Genomic DNA, 12986 nt, shown 5'->3' with positions numbered 1-12986 from the left:
CCGGGCTGCCTCGCAGGAGCTCAGGGGCACAGGGCTGGGGCAGGCCAAGCTGTCCTGCTGTTCAGCGAGTGTGACCATGGCTGCTCCCAGCCCTGTAACACCGGCCGAGGCAGCACCCTGGGGACACGGCAGGGACAGCACAGGGCCAGGGCGAGCCTGCGAGAGGAGCCGGGCTGAAACAGCCTCTGACTCCCAAGGTTTGTACAGCAGCAGAGCCGCCACCTGCTCGGCGCCTTTCTTTGAGGGGCGATGGTCAGTAAAGACAAAGGTACCAAAATGACCCTTTATGTAACCGCGTCGGTAAAAAACAAAGAAAGAGACCCAACACACACAAAATAACCAGGGGCCAGCCCCTCAGCACCACCTCTGCCGTGGAGGGCGCGGGCTGCGGGCCCGGTACGCCCGAGGGGCGCCGCGGGGCCGGGGCTCCGGGCCAGGCAAGCCCAGCGCGGGGAGAAGGCCGGGCCGGCCTCTCCGGCCGCCACCGCCCCGCCGGCGCTGCCCCCGCCCCCGGCCGGCCCTGTGGCGGTGACGTCCCGGGCCGGGCCGGGCCGTGCCGGGCGGCGGGGGCGGCGCAGAGCAGCGCAGCAGCGGCGGCAGCAGCAGCAGCAGCAGCAGCAGGGCTGGCAGCGAGCGGGGCGCCGAGCGCAGGAGCACCACCTCCATCAGCAGGTAAGGACGCGGCCTCTCGGCCTCCGCCGCCCCCTCCGACCCCCGGCGGGAGGCGCCGGCCCTCCGGCCCGGCTTTGGCGCTGCCCCTCGGCTGCCCCCGCCGCCCCTCTCGCCCGGGCAGGTGCGGTCGGGGCAGGCGAGGCAAGGGCCGGGCCCTCGGCGGGGCAGCGCTCCGGCCAGCGCACCGCGGGACCGACCTGCCGGAGCCGGAGCTTAGAATCCCTCTGGACTGTGCCTGACTTCCTTAAATTGTCATGGAAATTCTTTCCTTTGTGGGCTTGTTTGGGTTTTTTTTAGTATCATCCTCTGTGAAATTCCATCCCTGCGGAGTTACAGCTAAGCTCCCCTCCTTGCTTCAGAAACATTTCTGTGCTGGTGGGATTGTTCTTGTAAGAGAAAATAAAATTTGTATAGCCTTTACTGGCCGGACACAGTACGACTGGTAGTTCAGTGGAAAAAAGTCTTCTGGAGTATTTCTGCTTGAAGCACTTTTGCAGGCTGCGGTTTGGAGAGCAGCGTGTGTCGCTGTGATGTACAACTAAAAACCAATACCCCATTTCTGTAACTTGCATCCATTACTGAATAGGAAAGCTTAGAAGGATTCGTCTCCTTAATGGTGTAGAATACAACTTGCAGTGCAGCAAATATACTGCTGGTGCTTGTCTAATACTTGGCTCTCAGGTTCTCAACTCGTAAATGCCAAGGCCTGTAGGATGGAGGTAGCTGAACTAATAGTTAGGTTCTGTAAAAGGATGGTTGTTACGTGTTGTTTCAGCGAGCACTGCTGACTGCCAGCCCTGTGTTACAAAGGTGCAGGGAAGCAGTATGTCGTGACTTGCGCCCTGTGGTGCTCCGGAGGGAACAGACCTTTGAGGCCACCTAATTCCGTACAGTTCAGTGGGCATCGCCGGGCTGCGGGCGGCCTATGGACTGCGTTCACAGCCGCCCGAGTACAAAGGTTGGCCACGGCACTGAGCCTTCCTTCTGTTGCAAGTGTGACAAATTAACAGGGTGGAGATGAACTCGTGAGCTAAATGTCATCTGCGCTTTCTAACTTTATTTTTTAGTGGAAAAGAAAAGCCTAACAAAACCAGAAATATTTTAGTTTTTAAAATGTTAATTTTGAAAACTTAAAAGTGTAAGCAAATCTCTTGCATTATTTGTTTAAATGCAATAAAACTTCTAACACACAAGTTAACTTTTAAATGTATGGTTTATAAAATAACTGCAAGAGATCTCAGTGTTATTGAGGTGGGAGAGTAAATATCAGAATTATCAGAGCACAAGTTCCAAACCCTTGTGATGTTGCTTTTAATAACGTAGAAATTAAGATTTAGCTTGACACTGTTTTTAGTGGATGGGTTTTTAATGTGTCTCAGTTAATAAACTATTTAGTGAAGGCACAGTTATGCCTTTGACTGTAAAACTACAAAGCCAGCAATGCAAACATAAAGGCAGTAAACTTTCCTGTGAAGCTGAATAGCTTTCTGAATTACAACCATGTCAATATTAGTTTGCAGAAATTCTAAGTTGAACTAATTTCCCCACCCCCATTATTTCTAGTCAGAGGGGGCATTCCTCTATAATCTGCACTAAGTACTGTGTCCTGCAGCCTCCGGCATTGCCATGTGCCTTTGTTTTGATAATGGGTCAGTATTTTGACCCATTAACAGTAATGTTCTCATAAGGAAGGTGAAATAGTGCTTCCTTGTGCCTGGTCTGCCAGGGTGGAGAAGGCTTTGTGACCCAGTCTAACCTTTGTATTTTTGTGGTATTTGATAACACTGGTCTGAGGAAAGATTTCAGGTTTTAGAAATTTTGACAGTCTTATGAATGATGCGGCAAAGTTGAGTAGGGACTAACTTTTTATCAGAACAAAATGTGAAAGCATATGATTAAGCTGGCAGGTTCAAAATGAACAAAAGGGATGTGGTTTTGGTTTTGACCCAATGTGTGGTAAGTTAAGCTTTGGAAATCCTTCTGAAGCATGTGGATATTGAAAGTTTACAGGGATTTGAAAAGCAGCTGGACAAATTCATGGAAGAAAAACACACTAAGGCTGACTTGTGTGGCATACCTGAAGTAGCTCAGGGAGTCACCAAGCTGAGCTCAGAGCTGGGACAATAGACTGGGAAAGTACTGTCAATTACTTATGAAATTTTTATATTAATTTCAGGCATTGACATAGTGCAGACAACAGACCTGCTGTCTGACCCAGTAGGGCTGTTCTTAGGAAAACTGTTCAACTGAAGTAAGTTTTTGAGAACAGCTGAACCAAAGGGACCAGGTACAGAGATAACAACTCTAAGTGATAATTCTCAGGAAATGATTATGAGTCACCATCAAACATCGGTTTAAGTGGTGCTGGGGGCAGTTCTGGCACCTTTGTACTTGTTGACATGGATATCTTTGATCAACAGAATTAGCACAAAATATGAAGGAGAGTGGGTAGGGCTTTCAGGCTGTGTTTTTGATGCTTTGCTTTGGAGGACAGAGGTTTCTGATAAGTTCGAAGGCAGTATTTGAGTACAAGATACTATTTTCAGGAAGAAGATCCCATAATGCAGATGGGTAAAGTCGACTTGGCAGCAGCACCATGGAAGCAGATCTGAGGGTTATGTGGGATCACAAGAAGCACAGGGATGCAGTTACTGTTGAAGTTCAGCATTTAGCTTTTCATACTAGTGCAGCTTAAGTTAATAGAATAATGTGTCCAGTTTTGGCCACAGTCTGTTAAGAAAGATAAATTCAAATGTGTCCATCTACCAGAAATGGTCACAGCTTAGGAAGGTTTTGGAAAACGGATCTGCAAAGAATATGTGTGTTTGGAAAGTGTGTTCCACAAAGCTAGACAAGCTCATTTCCAGCAGAAAGAGATGAGATGAGGGAACAACAAGATGTTAGAGTATTAAAATTAGTGAGAAGTGGTTTGTGTTCCTCTGTCAGTGACTTTATCAAAAAAGATGAAACTAGTTTGCACCAAAGACTTGATGAAATTCTTAAAATCTGTTATGCCTTAGGGAAAACTGAAAGAAAGTAAGGTTGTGCAATCTCATTTCTGCAAAGGTTTTTGAAAGTCAAATAGTATTTGTGTTAAGGATATATTAAAAACACTCCTCAAAACTGTTTTACTTGTTCGCATGCAGGGGCTTGAGCTTGATGATTGCTTTAGGTGCTGTCTGTATTTGGGCTTGAGTTTATGTAGAAAAAAGTAATTTCAGTCCTCAAAAGATGAACAGTTTCTCTGATAAAGTCCTATAATCTTTCAGTTGCTGGTCATCTCATGTTACAGCTTAAGGCATTTGGTTTTAAAATAATTAGTGTTGAGGCAAACTACTGCATTTGGCAGCAAAATGTTGTGGTTTAGGAGTATAGCCTGTAATACTGTAGGAAATGTAGGTGTACAACCATACTGTGATTTAAACCAGGAAAATCAGAGGGATAAAACCTGAGGTATTCATCATCTACTCTAGAATATACTGAGTGTGGCTTCATAACTTGTGTTCTAGTGTTACAGCCTGTTTGGTCTGAAACACTTTCAAAAAGGACTTTCAAAATACCTAACTTAAAAAAAAATTGTCATTTATCATATGTCTCTCATTTTGTATCCACTTTTTAAAGTATGAGAAGGCATTTTAAAATGGCAACATTTTAACATAGCTTGCTATCTATTTAAGTTTCTACTTTGTTATTTCTTGGAATAACTGACTGTTGTAGGTTTGTAGTTAATACTAGTGAGAGTGTTTCTGAAGTATTGATTGTACTATATCAGTATAAAGAACACAGAAAATTGGAAAATTGTACTTTTTGAACTGATGGCTGTGGATGCTTCCCCCCCCCCCCCCAAAAAAAACCCAAAAACAACAGAACCAGCTGTTTTGCAAAGCTGAATGAGAAGCATTAGCAGCCTTCATGGTTTTTACTAAGGCTCTGATGTCAAGAAAAGGACAGATAAATCCATGGACACTTTAGTCTCTGGTAGACTGATTTCTGTAAGTAATTACCATATAAATTTAATATATGTATTTTATTGGGGAAAGCATGCTAAAGCTGTCTTTTGATAAGTGACCATCTTAGACTACCTATTCAAAAAGCTGATTTAGGCAAAGCAAGTTCTTGTTTTGTTGTTGTTGTTGAGCTGTGTGCAGAAACAGAGCAGAGGGTGATGAGGCTGGGGAAGGCTGGATCTCTTTGGCCACAGTGCCATGGCGCTGCAGCTCCAAGGCAAAGCCTGTTGCCATCTGTGGACAGCATAGCCTGGCCTTGAAAAGGTGATTTGGGACTCCTTGGTGCACCTACACAGTCCTAACTTCTTCCTGCTGCCAAGGGAGTTGCAGCCAGATGACGTTTAGCCTGCTGGCTACAGCTCCTGGAGGCATGTGTAAGCTCTGCGAGCTGAATTGCAGCTACTGTCAGCAGCAGGGCATGCATGAGCGCTTGGTTAACTGTGGGTTGGTGTCTGGCTGCTGTGGCTGTGCTGCCAGTCATACCCAGGCATTGTGTCACTCCTGAAGCACTTCTGTCAAGCCAAGGGACCTTCCTTGTACTGTGAATGCTTCTTCTTCCTCTGCAAGTGTGTGGATAAAGGGCAGTTTCTGCTTGCTCCAGGGAACGAGAGATGGATGAGGCATCTGGAATTAAACTTCACTTTCTGTATGCACAGCTTGCAGCACTGCTGCTGTGCAGAATGTGGCCAGTCTCCAAATTGGGGTCAGGTCCTGGCAGTGCCAAACAGAGGTGCCATGAGCACTACCAGAACTGGGGTGGCCACATCCATATGTGCATCTTTTAGGCCTTGATCTACTCTCAGAGAAATTAAAGAGAAATTCTCAGTCTTGAGCTGAAAGTCTGAATGAACCCTGGTTTTGTAAATGTTCAACAGATGGCTTTATTTATCATAAAAGAAATTTTTTCTTTTTTTTAAAGCAACATCTCTTAACAGATGCTGAATTCATTTTGCAAAGGTAGTTACACAGACAAATTAAGAGTATTATTTTCATAGTGGATAATTGTTTCATGAGCAAATTTGTTTTCCTTGTAATTAACAAGACCTAGTGGACAGATTTGAAATTCATGGAGGGAAAAAAAAAAAAAAAAGAAGTAGAATATTTACCAAAGCCAGTTGTTCACAAAAATCTCTTCAATATTAGCAAGATCTCTGGCTGTATTTCACAAAAATATCAGCAACCTTCTGAATTATATCTAAATGTTTCTATGGATCCTTCAGGCCTGAGCTGAAGCCACAGAAATATTGTTGCTTTTTACATTTTGAGCAAGTTCAGATTTGTATGGTCCAGAGCTCCGTCCCTCTCATCTGCTATATTGTCTTTGTTGCCATGCACTCAGCAAGGTTTTGCTTTTGTGTCAGGTACATTCTCAGAGTTCCAGATCCAAAGGAGCCCGGCTGTAAGGTGATACTGTAGTAGCCATGTTTAGGAAGAAGCTGTCTGTGGGAGGACACCATGTCCTTCTCCAGTCCCTAGGTGTGCTCTGTGCAGGAGGTCATGCCTGTGGTGAGCTGATGGCGCCCTTCCAAGTTCACACCTGTGCTTTGCTCTTTCCTGATTTCTTCAAGTTCAGTCCATCACAGCTGCTCTCTAGTGAGGGGATTGACAGCAATAAAACTCTTTCACCAAGTCCTCTGTGCCAAAGAGAGACAGTGTTGTTATGTGTCCTTTTGCCTTGTCGGGGTGAGCGCTGTGTGCAGGCACACCAAACCTGCTTATCGTGGCACTCTGCTTGTTTGAGGGGAGCCATTGGAGAGTTTTGGGGGAGGATGCTCTGTAGCTGCTCATCCAGTTCAGGTTTAGCCATGTGCAGTAAGCTTTTGTGATGTTGGCCTTGCTTATGTACTGCAAAGTTTCCAGGACAGGCAGCAGAGCATTCAGGAATGAAGAATCTGACAAGCGTTTTTGATGACTTCAATTTTAACAATTCTGTTGGGTTGCAGTTTTGTAAGCAGTTGGGCTGAGGTAATTGACTGCTGGACCCTGAAAGGAGAAATGGCTGCATCTTCTTGCCCTTCCCAGCAGTGTTGGGTGGATGGTTATGGGCTCCTTCACACCCCAGTGCAAATGACTGGCTCTGCAGAAAGCAACAAATCCCATCACCTTTCTCTTTTCCATATCGTGAAAATCCATATCCATATTTCCATTTCTCTCTGCAGAGGCAGAGCATCAGAGAGGAGGGGAGGCAGACGAGGTGTGATAAGTCACTGTCGTTCAGCTCACCCTCTCTCAGGAAGCCACAACCTATTTTGCAGTCTCAGACCTGTGTAACCTGCATTGCCTCTAACAAAAGTTAAACAAATGCCTCCAGAGGCCTTTGCAAACAGAAGTAGGGGCATAAAGAGTATTAGTGGGGAAATTTAATAGAATCATAGAATCAGGACCTAAATATGATCTAGTTCCAACACCCTGCTGTGGGCAGGGACACCCAGGCAGAGTCACATACAAGGACAGAGTCATAGAGTAGGATGGGAGAGGATTGTAAAAGATCATGGACTTCAAAGGGCCGTAGGATAATAGGGACTTTTATTACTGTGCAAAGATAAAAAAACTTAGGTTTAGTGCATGTTTTAGGGGTGAGAATGAGTTTATTTTGTGGTTTTGGGGGTGGTAATTTTTTTGCCTTTTTTTTTTGTTGTTTTGGTTTTTTTTGTTTTGTTTTGTTTTGTTTTGGTTTTTCACTTTTTGTTACCTGGGATCCTTTACAAAGATAGGAAAACTGGTGATCTAAATCTTTGTCTCATTTTCTAGGATCCTAGGGAGTTATTTTTTCAGTGTTTGCTGATTGCTTTAAAGCCTTGGCAGTGTTCATGCAGGCAGCCTTTATGGCAGGTGCTTGTGTACACAAATGGCATTCTGCAGTGGCTTCTATCTCTGCTGTACAGCAAGGGGTGTTACTTATGTGGACATGCCAGGAATGATGCTGTTTCTCCTCTCATACTTGTTGGTTTGCTTTTCAATGAGTGCACTGCTGGGCCTGTCAATCCTCCTCTTCTGTTTTTTTTCCAAAATAGTGCCTCTAATGGTTTTTACAGATTTTATTAGCTGATCTTCTTTTGGCTGTGGTTAACAGCATTGCTTCAAATTTCAAAGTTCTTGGGAAACAGGAGAGGTGGGCTGTCATAATTGTGTTGAATTGGGGTTGTTGGGAACAAAGCACTCCTGTTTCTTCTGCACCCATGCAGTTTTGCAGATGGTGGGATGATCTCTGTCTTCAGTTGTCATCCCATTACAGTACTCTTGCATCTTCTCAAACACCTGAAATTAGTATGGTCAGACACTTAATCTCAGATTATTTGGACCTTGAGATAGTGTTTTGTTCACTGCATGAATGTCCTCTATTAAAATTTTTTCTCTTTGGGTGTTTGGACATGCACTATGGAGTTTTGAAAAAGTCTTACACCTTAGTATTTTTTAGATCATTTATGCAAAAACAAATTTTAAGCTTTGTTTAGGGGAAGGATGTTTTTTGAAGTACCTTTTATGTCATATTCTGATGGTAATCTGAAACAAATTTTAGATCTTATGTTTTGCTGTAAAGTTCTACATCCTTTCAAAGGAAAAAGATTATTTCTTACTAACCCAGGCAGAGGAATGTTAGCCATGAAGTTTCTTAGCCTTTTATCATGCTGTACAAGTCATGTCTTGCTCAAAAGGTCAACACCCACAGAACATGCTTTTTTACTGTTCAGTGGTCTAAGTAGCTGCTTTTCTTGTGGCTGCAGGAATCTTTCCTATTATCAATGAAAGTGCAGTCTTTTGATGATATGACATCTGATGCTATGGCTATTTCTGGGTTATGTGCTAAATTATATCTATTCAACACCAAAGCAGCAATGACAAACATAAATAATGTGTTGACCATATACTCTTACAGATTATTATTTCAGTTTAAATCCTTGCAGCTTTTCCCAGTTTTGAATACATGTATGTATTTTTGTGAAATATTACATCAGATTTCTTTTAACTTAGAACTAAAAAGAGTTTATTTTAGCAGCTGTTGGAGTTTAGCTTCTTTGTTTCTGTTGCCACAGAGTTCTGTGTCTGTTCACATAGCAGTCAGCCTGGCAAGGGTTATAATTTATAAAGTTAATTCATAGACTTTCTGCTTTTTTAAATTGCCCTTTGGAGCTTCTGTTACAGTCTGGGATCAGTTACTGATCTCTTTAGAAAGAGTTTGGTTTGTTGTTTTTTTTTTTTATGCCTTAAAAAGATGCAGTTATAGTATTTCCTGATATTTTGTTTGTTTGTTTTTGCTTAATAAAGGCTTGGGATTTTGAGTGAGTAATAAGTACTGACTGCTTGAGTACATAGGACGGAAGTAGAAATTTATATGGTTTAAAAAAAAAAGCCTAACAGCTGTTTGACATGAGTTGTTTTAGTATTAATCCTGGTCTCTTTACAAATCCCTTTGGGAGAGAAGAGGGCAGACAAAAGGCACTTCATGTCACTGGCATGTTTACTGAGTGACTGCTGCTTTAGCCCAAGGGAGGAGGTGGAAGCAGGGGAACGGGAAACTACTGGGAAGAGGAGGAGTATTTTGAGGTGAGCTCCTTCCTAAGAAATACATGAAGGCTCTGAAGGGTGATGCCAAGGTGGGAAACTCTGAGGACCTGAGAGAACCAAAGGGACCCCAGCAAGACTGTAGTAGAAGAAAAATGACTGCTTTTGTGCAAAACAGGTTAGCACTGGGGGCTGCCCTTCCCACCTGGGGCAGGGCAGGATTTGAAGCCATGTTTCCCTCATCAAACCTAAGGTGCTGCCTGAGCCCTGTACATGTCCAGGCACTGACCCTGGGTGTGCCTGCTGTGGGTGTAAGACCACGAGACCTTGCAATTTGGGCTAAGTATTTCACCCCAAGACAGGTAAAGTTTTTGGAGTGACATCTGAAGGTGTGCTAAGGTGTGGTTAGTGGTAATTAATGAAAGCTAATTGGCTTATGTTTTTCTAGGACTCAGCATGTTCTCTCTAGCAGCCTCTCGTTTCCATTGGTCATCTTGTTGGAAATGTTCAAGTAGTTTTTAGGGGACCAGGTAAGACAGGAGCCTTCTCAAATGGAGCTGTTACTTCCTCCACTGTACATACTTAAAGGGGAAATTTGAATGGGCAAGATGCAGCTGTGCATGAGGCTGCTGTAGCGTTGTTTTGTTCAGTTTGATCAGCTGCTTAATTTTAAATTCGTGGCCTAATTTTGTGTGGAACATTTTATAGGCAAGCAAACCCACAAAACTCTAACAAGTAATCTCCAGTCTGACAATGAAGCAGGCACATCTTCAAGTATGAGAAACTATGAGGACTTTCTTCCCAAGTGTTTAATTTTATTTTGTTTCAGGCCTTTGTGTAAGGAAAAGCTGTGTAACTTGAACACATGTAAACACTGAGTTGAATGTGAAGTAATAGCCATCTTATGTAGTGAAAAATTAGCCTAGTAATATTAGCAAACATTTGAACAAAGTTTGCTGATTGGTGAGGGTGCTGTTTATTTTTGAAGCTTGTGTTTTAGCAGACTTCAAGTTACTACCATTGAAAAACAAGGATTTTCTTTTCCTTTTTTCTAACAAATCACTTCCCTCAAGCATCTCCTGCAAATGTTTGGACTATGCTGTTTTTCTAATATGAGCTAAAAGCTTGTACTAATACGTAGGGAAGTAAAAGAAAACTATTGTGCCTTCGCTATTATTATACTGTTGTCAAAGTCTGTGCGTCTGTTTAAATACTAACCAGAAAAAAATGTGGGAGGAGAATGAAGGGTTTTAAAAGTCTTCCCTTAGCTGAGGAGAATTTCCCCATTTTCAGGTACCAGGCTATCTTCCAAGGGCTTCCACCCAGCTGGGACAGGAATGGCATGGTGTGGAGCTTGGGTGCTGCAGGCTATAGCAAGTAATGGGATGCAGACCTTGGTTCAGTGATAGTTGATATCACCTCTTTGCACTGTTGAATGTAATGGCAGTCAAATTTTGACCCAGATGCATGTGATAGCATTCATTTGGAGTTCAGCAGAGTGTAGAACATAATGAATGCTGCAGTGGATGTTGTTAGCATGTCACCCAGGATTGGCTTCCTGGGTTACATCGTGTCTTGTCTGTCATTCATCTGCCTGGATCACGCTGGTGCCATCTGGATCCTTGCTGGTGCTTCATGTGCTGATATTTGTTGACGGCTTCACAATGTGTCTCCCTCTGCATCAGACTTCCTTTTTCAAGATCAGCTTCTGCCCCTAAAGAATCTCTATGTAAGTTATTCCCAGGACACATGCCTTTTTTTTTTTCATTTATGTTACACTACTTCCAGGATATCCTGCCTTTTGTGTTTCACAACTTGCTGGCAGTGGGAAGGATTTGCATGGCGTCAATCCTACAGATGAGCATGCAGCTTTGCAGGCTCTTTGTCAACTGCCTATACCAAATCAGATTGCAAATGGAGTTTGTACAATCGAGCAAGTAAAACTGGCTGCATCACTGTGGTTTTCTGAGGATGAAAGAGATGCTGGCTTTTGCTTTACTTATCAGCCAGGCTTGGTGTCTAGTCAAAAGGGTAGTGGAGAGATGCAGGGCAGAACATCTGGTAGAAGCAGAATTTAAAGATTGGGAAGAGAGTTTAATCAAAATCTGGGTTTTCTTCTTTGTTTTCTGCCTTCCCTAGTGGAGAATGACCAATGTCATACCAGTTAGCACTGGATTGGGAATGGCTGTAATTACTTGAGAGCTGTCAACCTACAGTTAACCCTGCTCATCAGGCTGAGGTTTGGAGAGTGATGTGGAGGACACATTTGCTGCAGGCAACATTCCTGTCATGGCAAGCTTTGCTCATGTGTGCCCAGCACTGCCTGGGAAGCCCTGCAGTAGAACGTGCTGGCTCTCCATGCGAGTCAGCAGGAAGGAATACTTTGTGTTGTTGCAGGCTATTGTGAACTGCTGCTCTGCTGGGGACTCCTTTGGCTTTTCACAGTGGTCCTTGCACCAGATGATAACATGCTGAGCTTGTTCTGGTCAGCAAAACCCCTTGTCACTGTGCCAAGAGCACCCTCACAAAGAAAGCCCTATGACTTTTACCTCCTGAGTGAATCCTAATGTGGATTCACTACATTCCTGGATCAAAGTAGCAGTCAGTCTTCCTGTTTTGAAAAAATGGAAGTGGGGAGAATGCTGTTGCTTTGAGCTGAAGATCTGTTTTTCAGGCTAATTTTAGGTGCAGTTTAATGTATAAGGAGGAGGCAGTACAGAGCAGAAGGGCTCGACAAGGGGACATCCAAAATGATGAATGCTGGTGTTGAGCAGGGTGGTGTGGGCAGAAGCAGCCACATGGGAAAGCATGATCTGGAGCAGTGGCTGCTGAGCTGGGTGCATGCTGGACAGGGCAGGCTGAGCAGATGTGATTGACCTTCCAGGCAGAGCCTTGCTGGCTGGGCTCAGAGGCTCAGCACAGGGCAGGATGAGCACAGCTCCACTGGCAAAATGGGCAGCTGCGGGCCTCTTGTGTTCCCCAAAACAAAAAGCAGTCCAGAACATTGCAGGGAGTTTTTTAGATTGCAGTTTTAACTCTTTACCTTTTTAATTTCTAGAAAGAAACTTTTTAAAGGCATTTTGAGGCTGGGAGAAAAGATAAACTAAGGGATACCTAGAGAAAGGGGAGAAGCCAAGTATCAAAGATGAAAATCATTCACCACAATCAAAGCCTATCTTTTATTCCACTGCTACAATAGAAGAGCAGGTCAGGCAAAAAAATCAGTTGTGTGTCCTATACCTCCCTGATGCTTTTCAGCATAAATCTAGTTCAAGAGACCTTCGGTGGTAAAAGCTTACAGGAAGGCTGCTGTAGTTATTAGAGCACTTCCTGGGTGCCTCAGCCTTCATCTCTGAAGCCACACCTGGTGTATTAGGGTTTCCTATGCTGTTATTTCTGTTATGCTGGACACGTTCCCAGAATTCTGTCAAAAGCTTCTGTATCAAAGGAGGATCATCCCACAGCACAGGCTGCTGAATGCGTGGAGAAATTAGGTAAACTACAGCAGCCAGTAAAACTTGAATGAGTTTTATAGAGGGAAGCTGAGAAAGCAAATGCTTTTTTAATAGCCTTTGAAATATAATTGTGTTTCTCTCTTGTAATTGAATGTCAGCAACTTTTGCTAACTTGTCACTTCTAAAAAAAGTTTATTTTTTCTTAACAGACACGCAGTGATATTTTTATTTTAGGAAATTTAGATTTGTATTCTTCACAGGTCATAACACTGGAAATTTAGCCAGCATGTTTCACCCTTGTGTCTGAAGGCAGCATAGAAACTGGACATGCAGGCATTTGAGAAGGCAT

At 43.6% G+C, this 12986-nt stretch overlaps 1 protein-coding gene across 6 annotated transcripts in view; it reads left to right on the top strand.

Annotated features, from left to right (window-relative positions):
* Window positions 1-406: 406 nt before the first annotated feature.
* The window catches only part of MYO6 (myosin VI), a 103628-nt gene continuing 91048 nt past the window's right edge, over window positions 407-12986 (top strand). For 2 of the 6 annotated variants that reach the window (XR_011681848.1, XR_011681847.1), the window contains exon 1: window positions 407-672. The gene's annotated coding sequence lies outside the window, so the exon portion shown is untranslated. The remainder of the gene's footprint in view (window positions 673-12986) is intronic. The other 4 variants (XM_071444480.1, XM_071444498.1, XM_071444490.1 and 1 more) reach the window with 4 other exon arrangements.

The sequence above is a fragment of the Agelaius tricolor genome, unplaced genomic scaffold (genome assembly GCF_023055355.1).
Source record: "Agelaius tricolor isolate 1412-34295 unplaced genomic scaffold, bAgeTri1.0.p SCAF_1, whole genome shotgun sequence".
In the NCBI taxonomy this organism is placed as follows: domain Eukaryota; kingdom Metazoa; phylum Chordata; class Aves; order Passeriformes; family Icteridae; genus Agelaius; species Agelaius tricolor.
The sequence above is the reverse complement of the archived record's forward strand: the minus strand, read 5'-3'. Positions and strand labels throughout refer to the sequence as shown.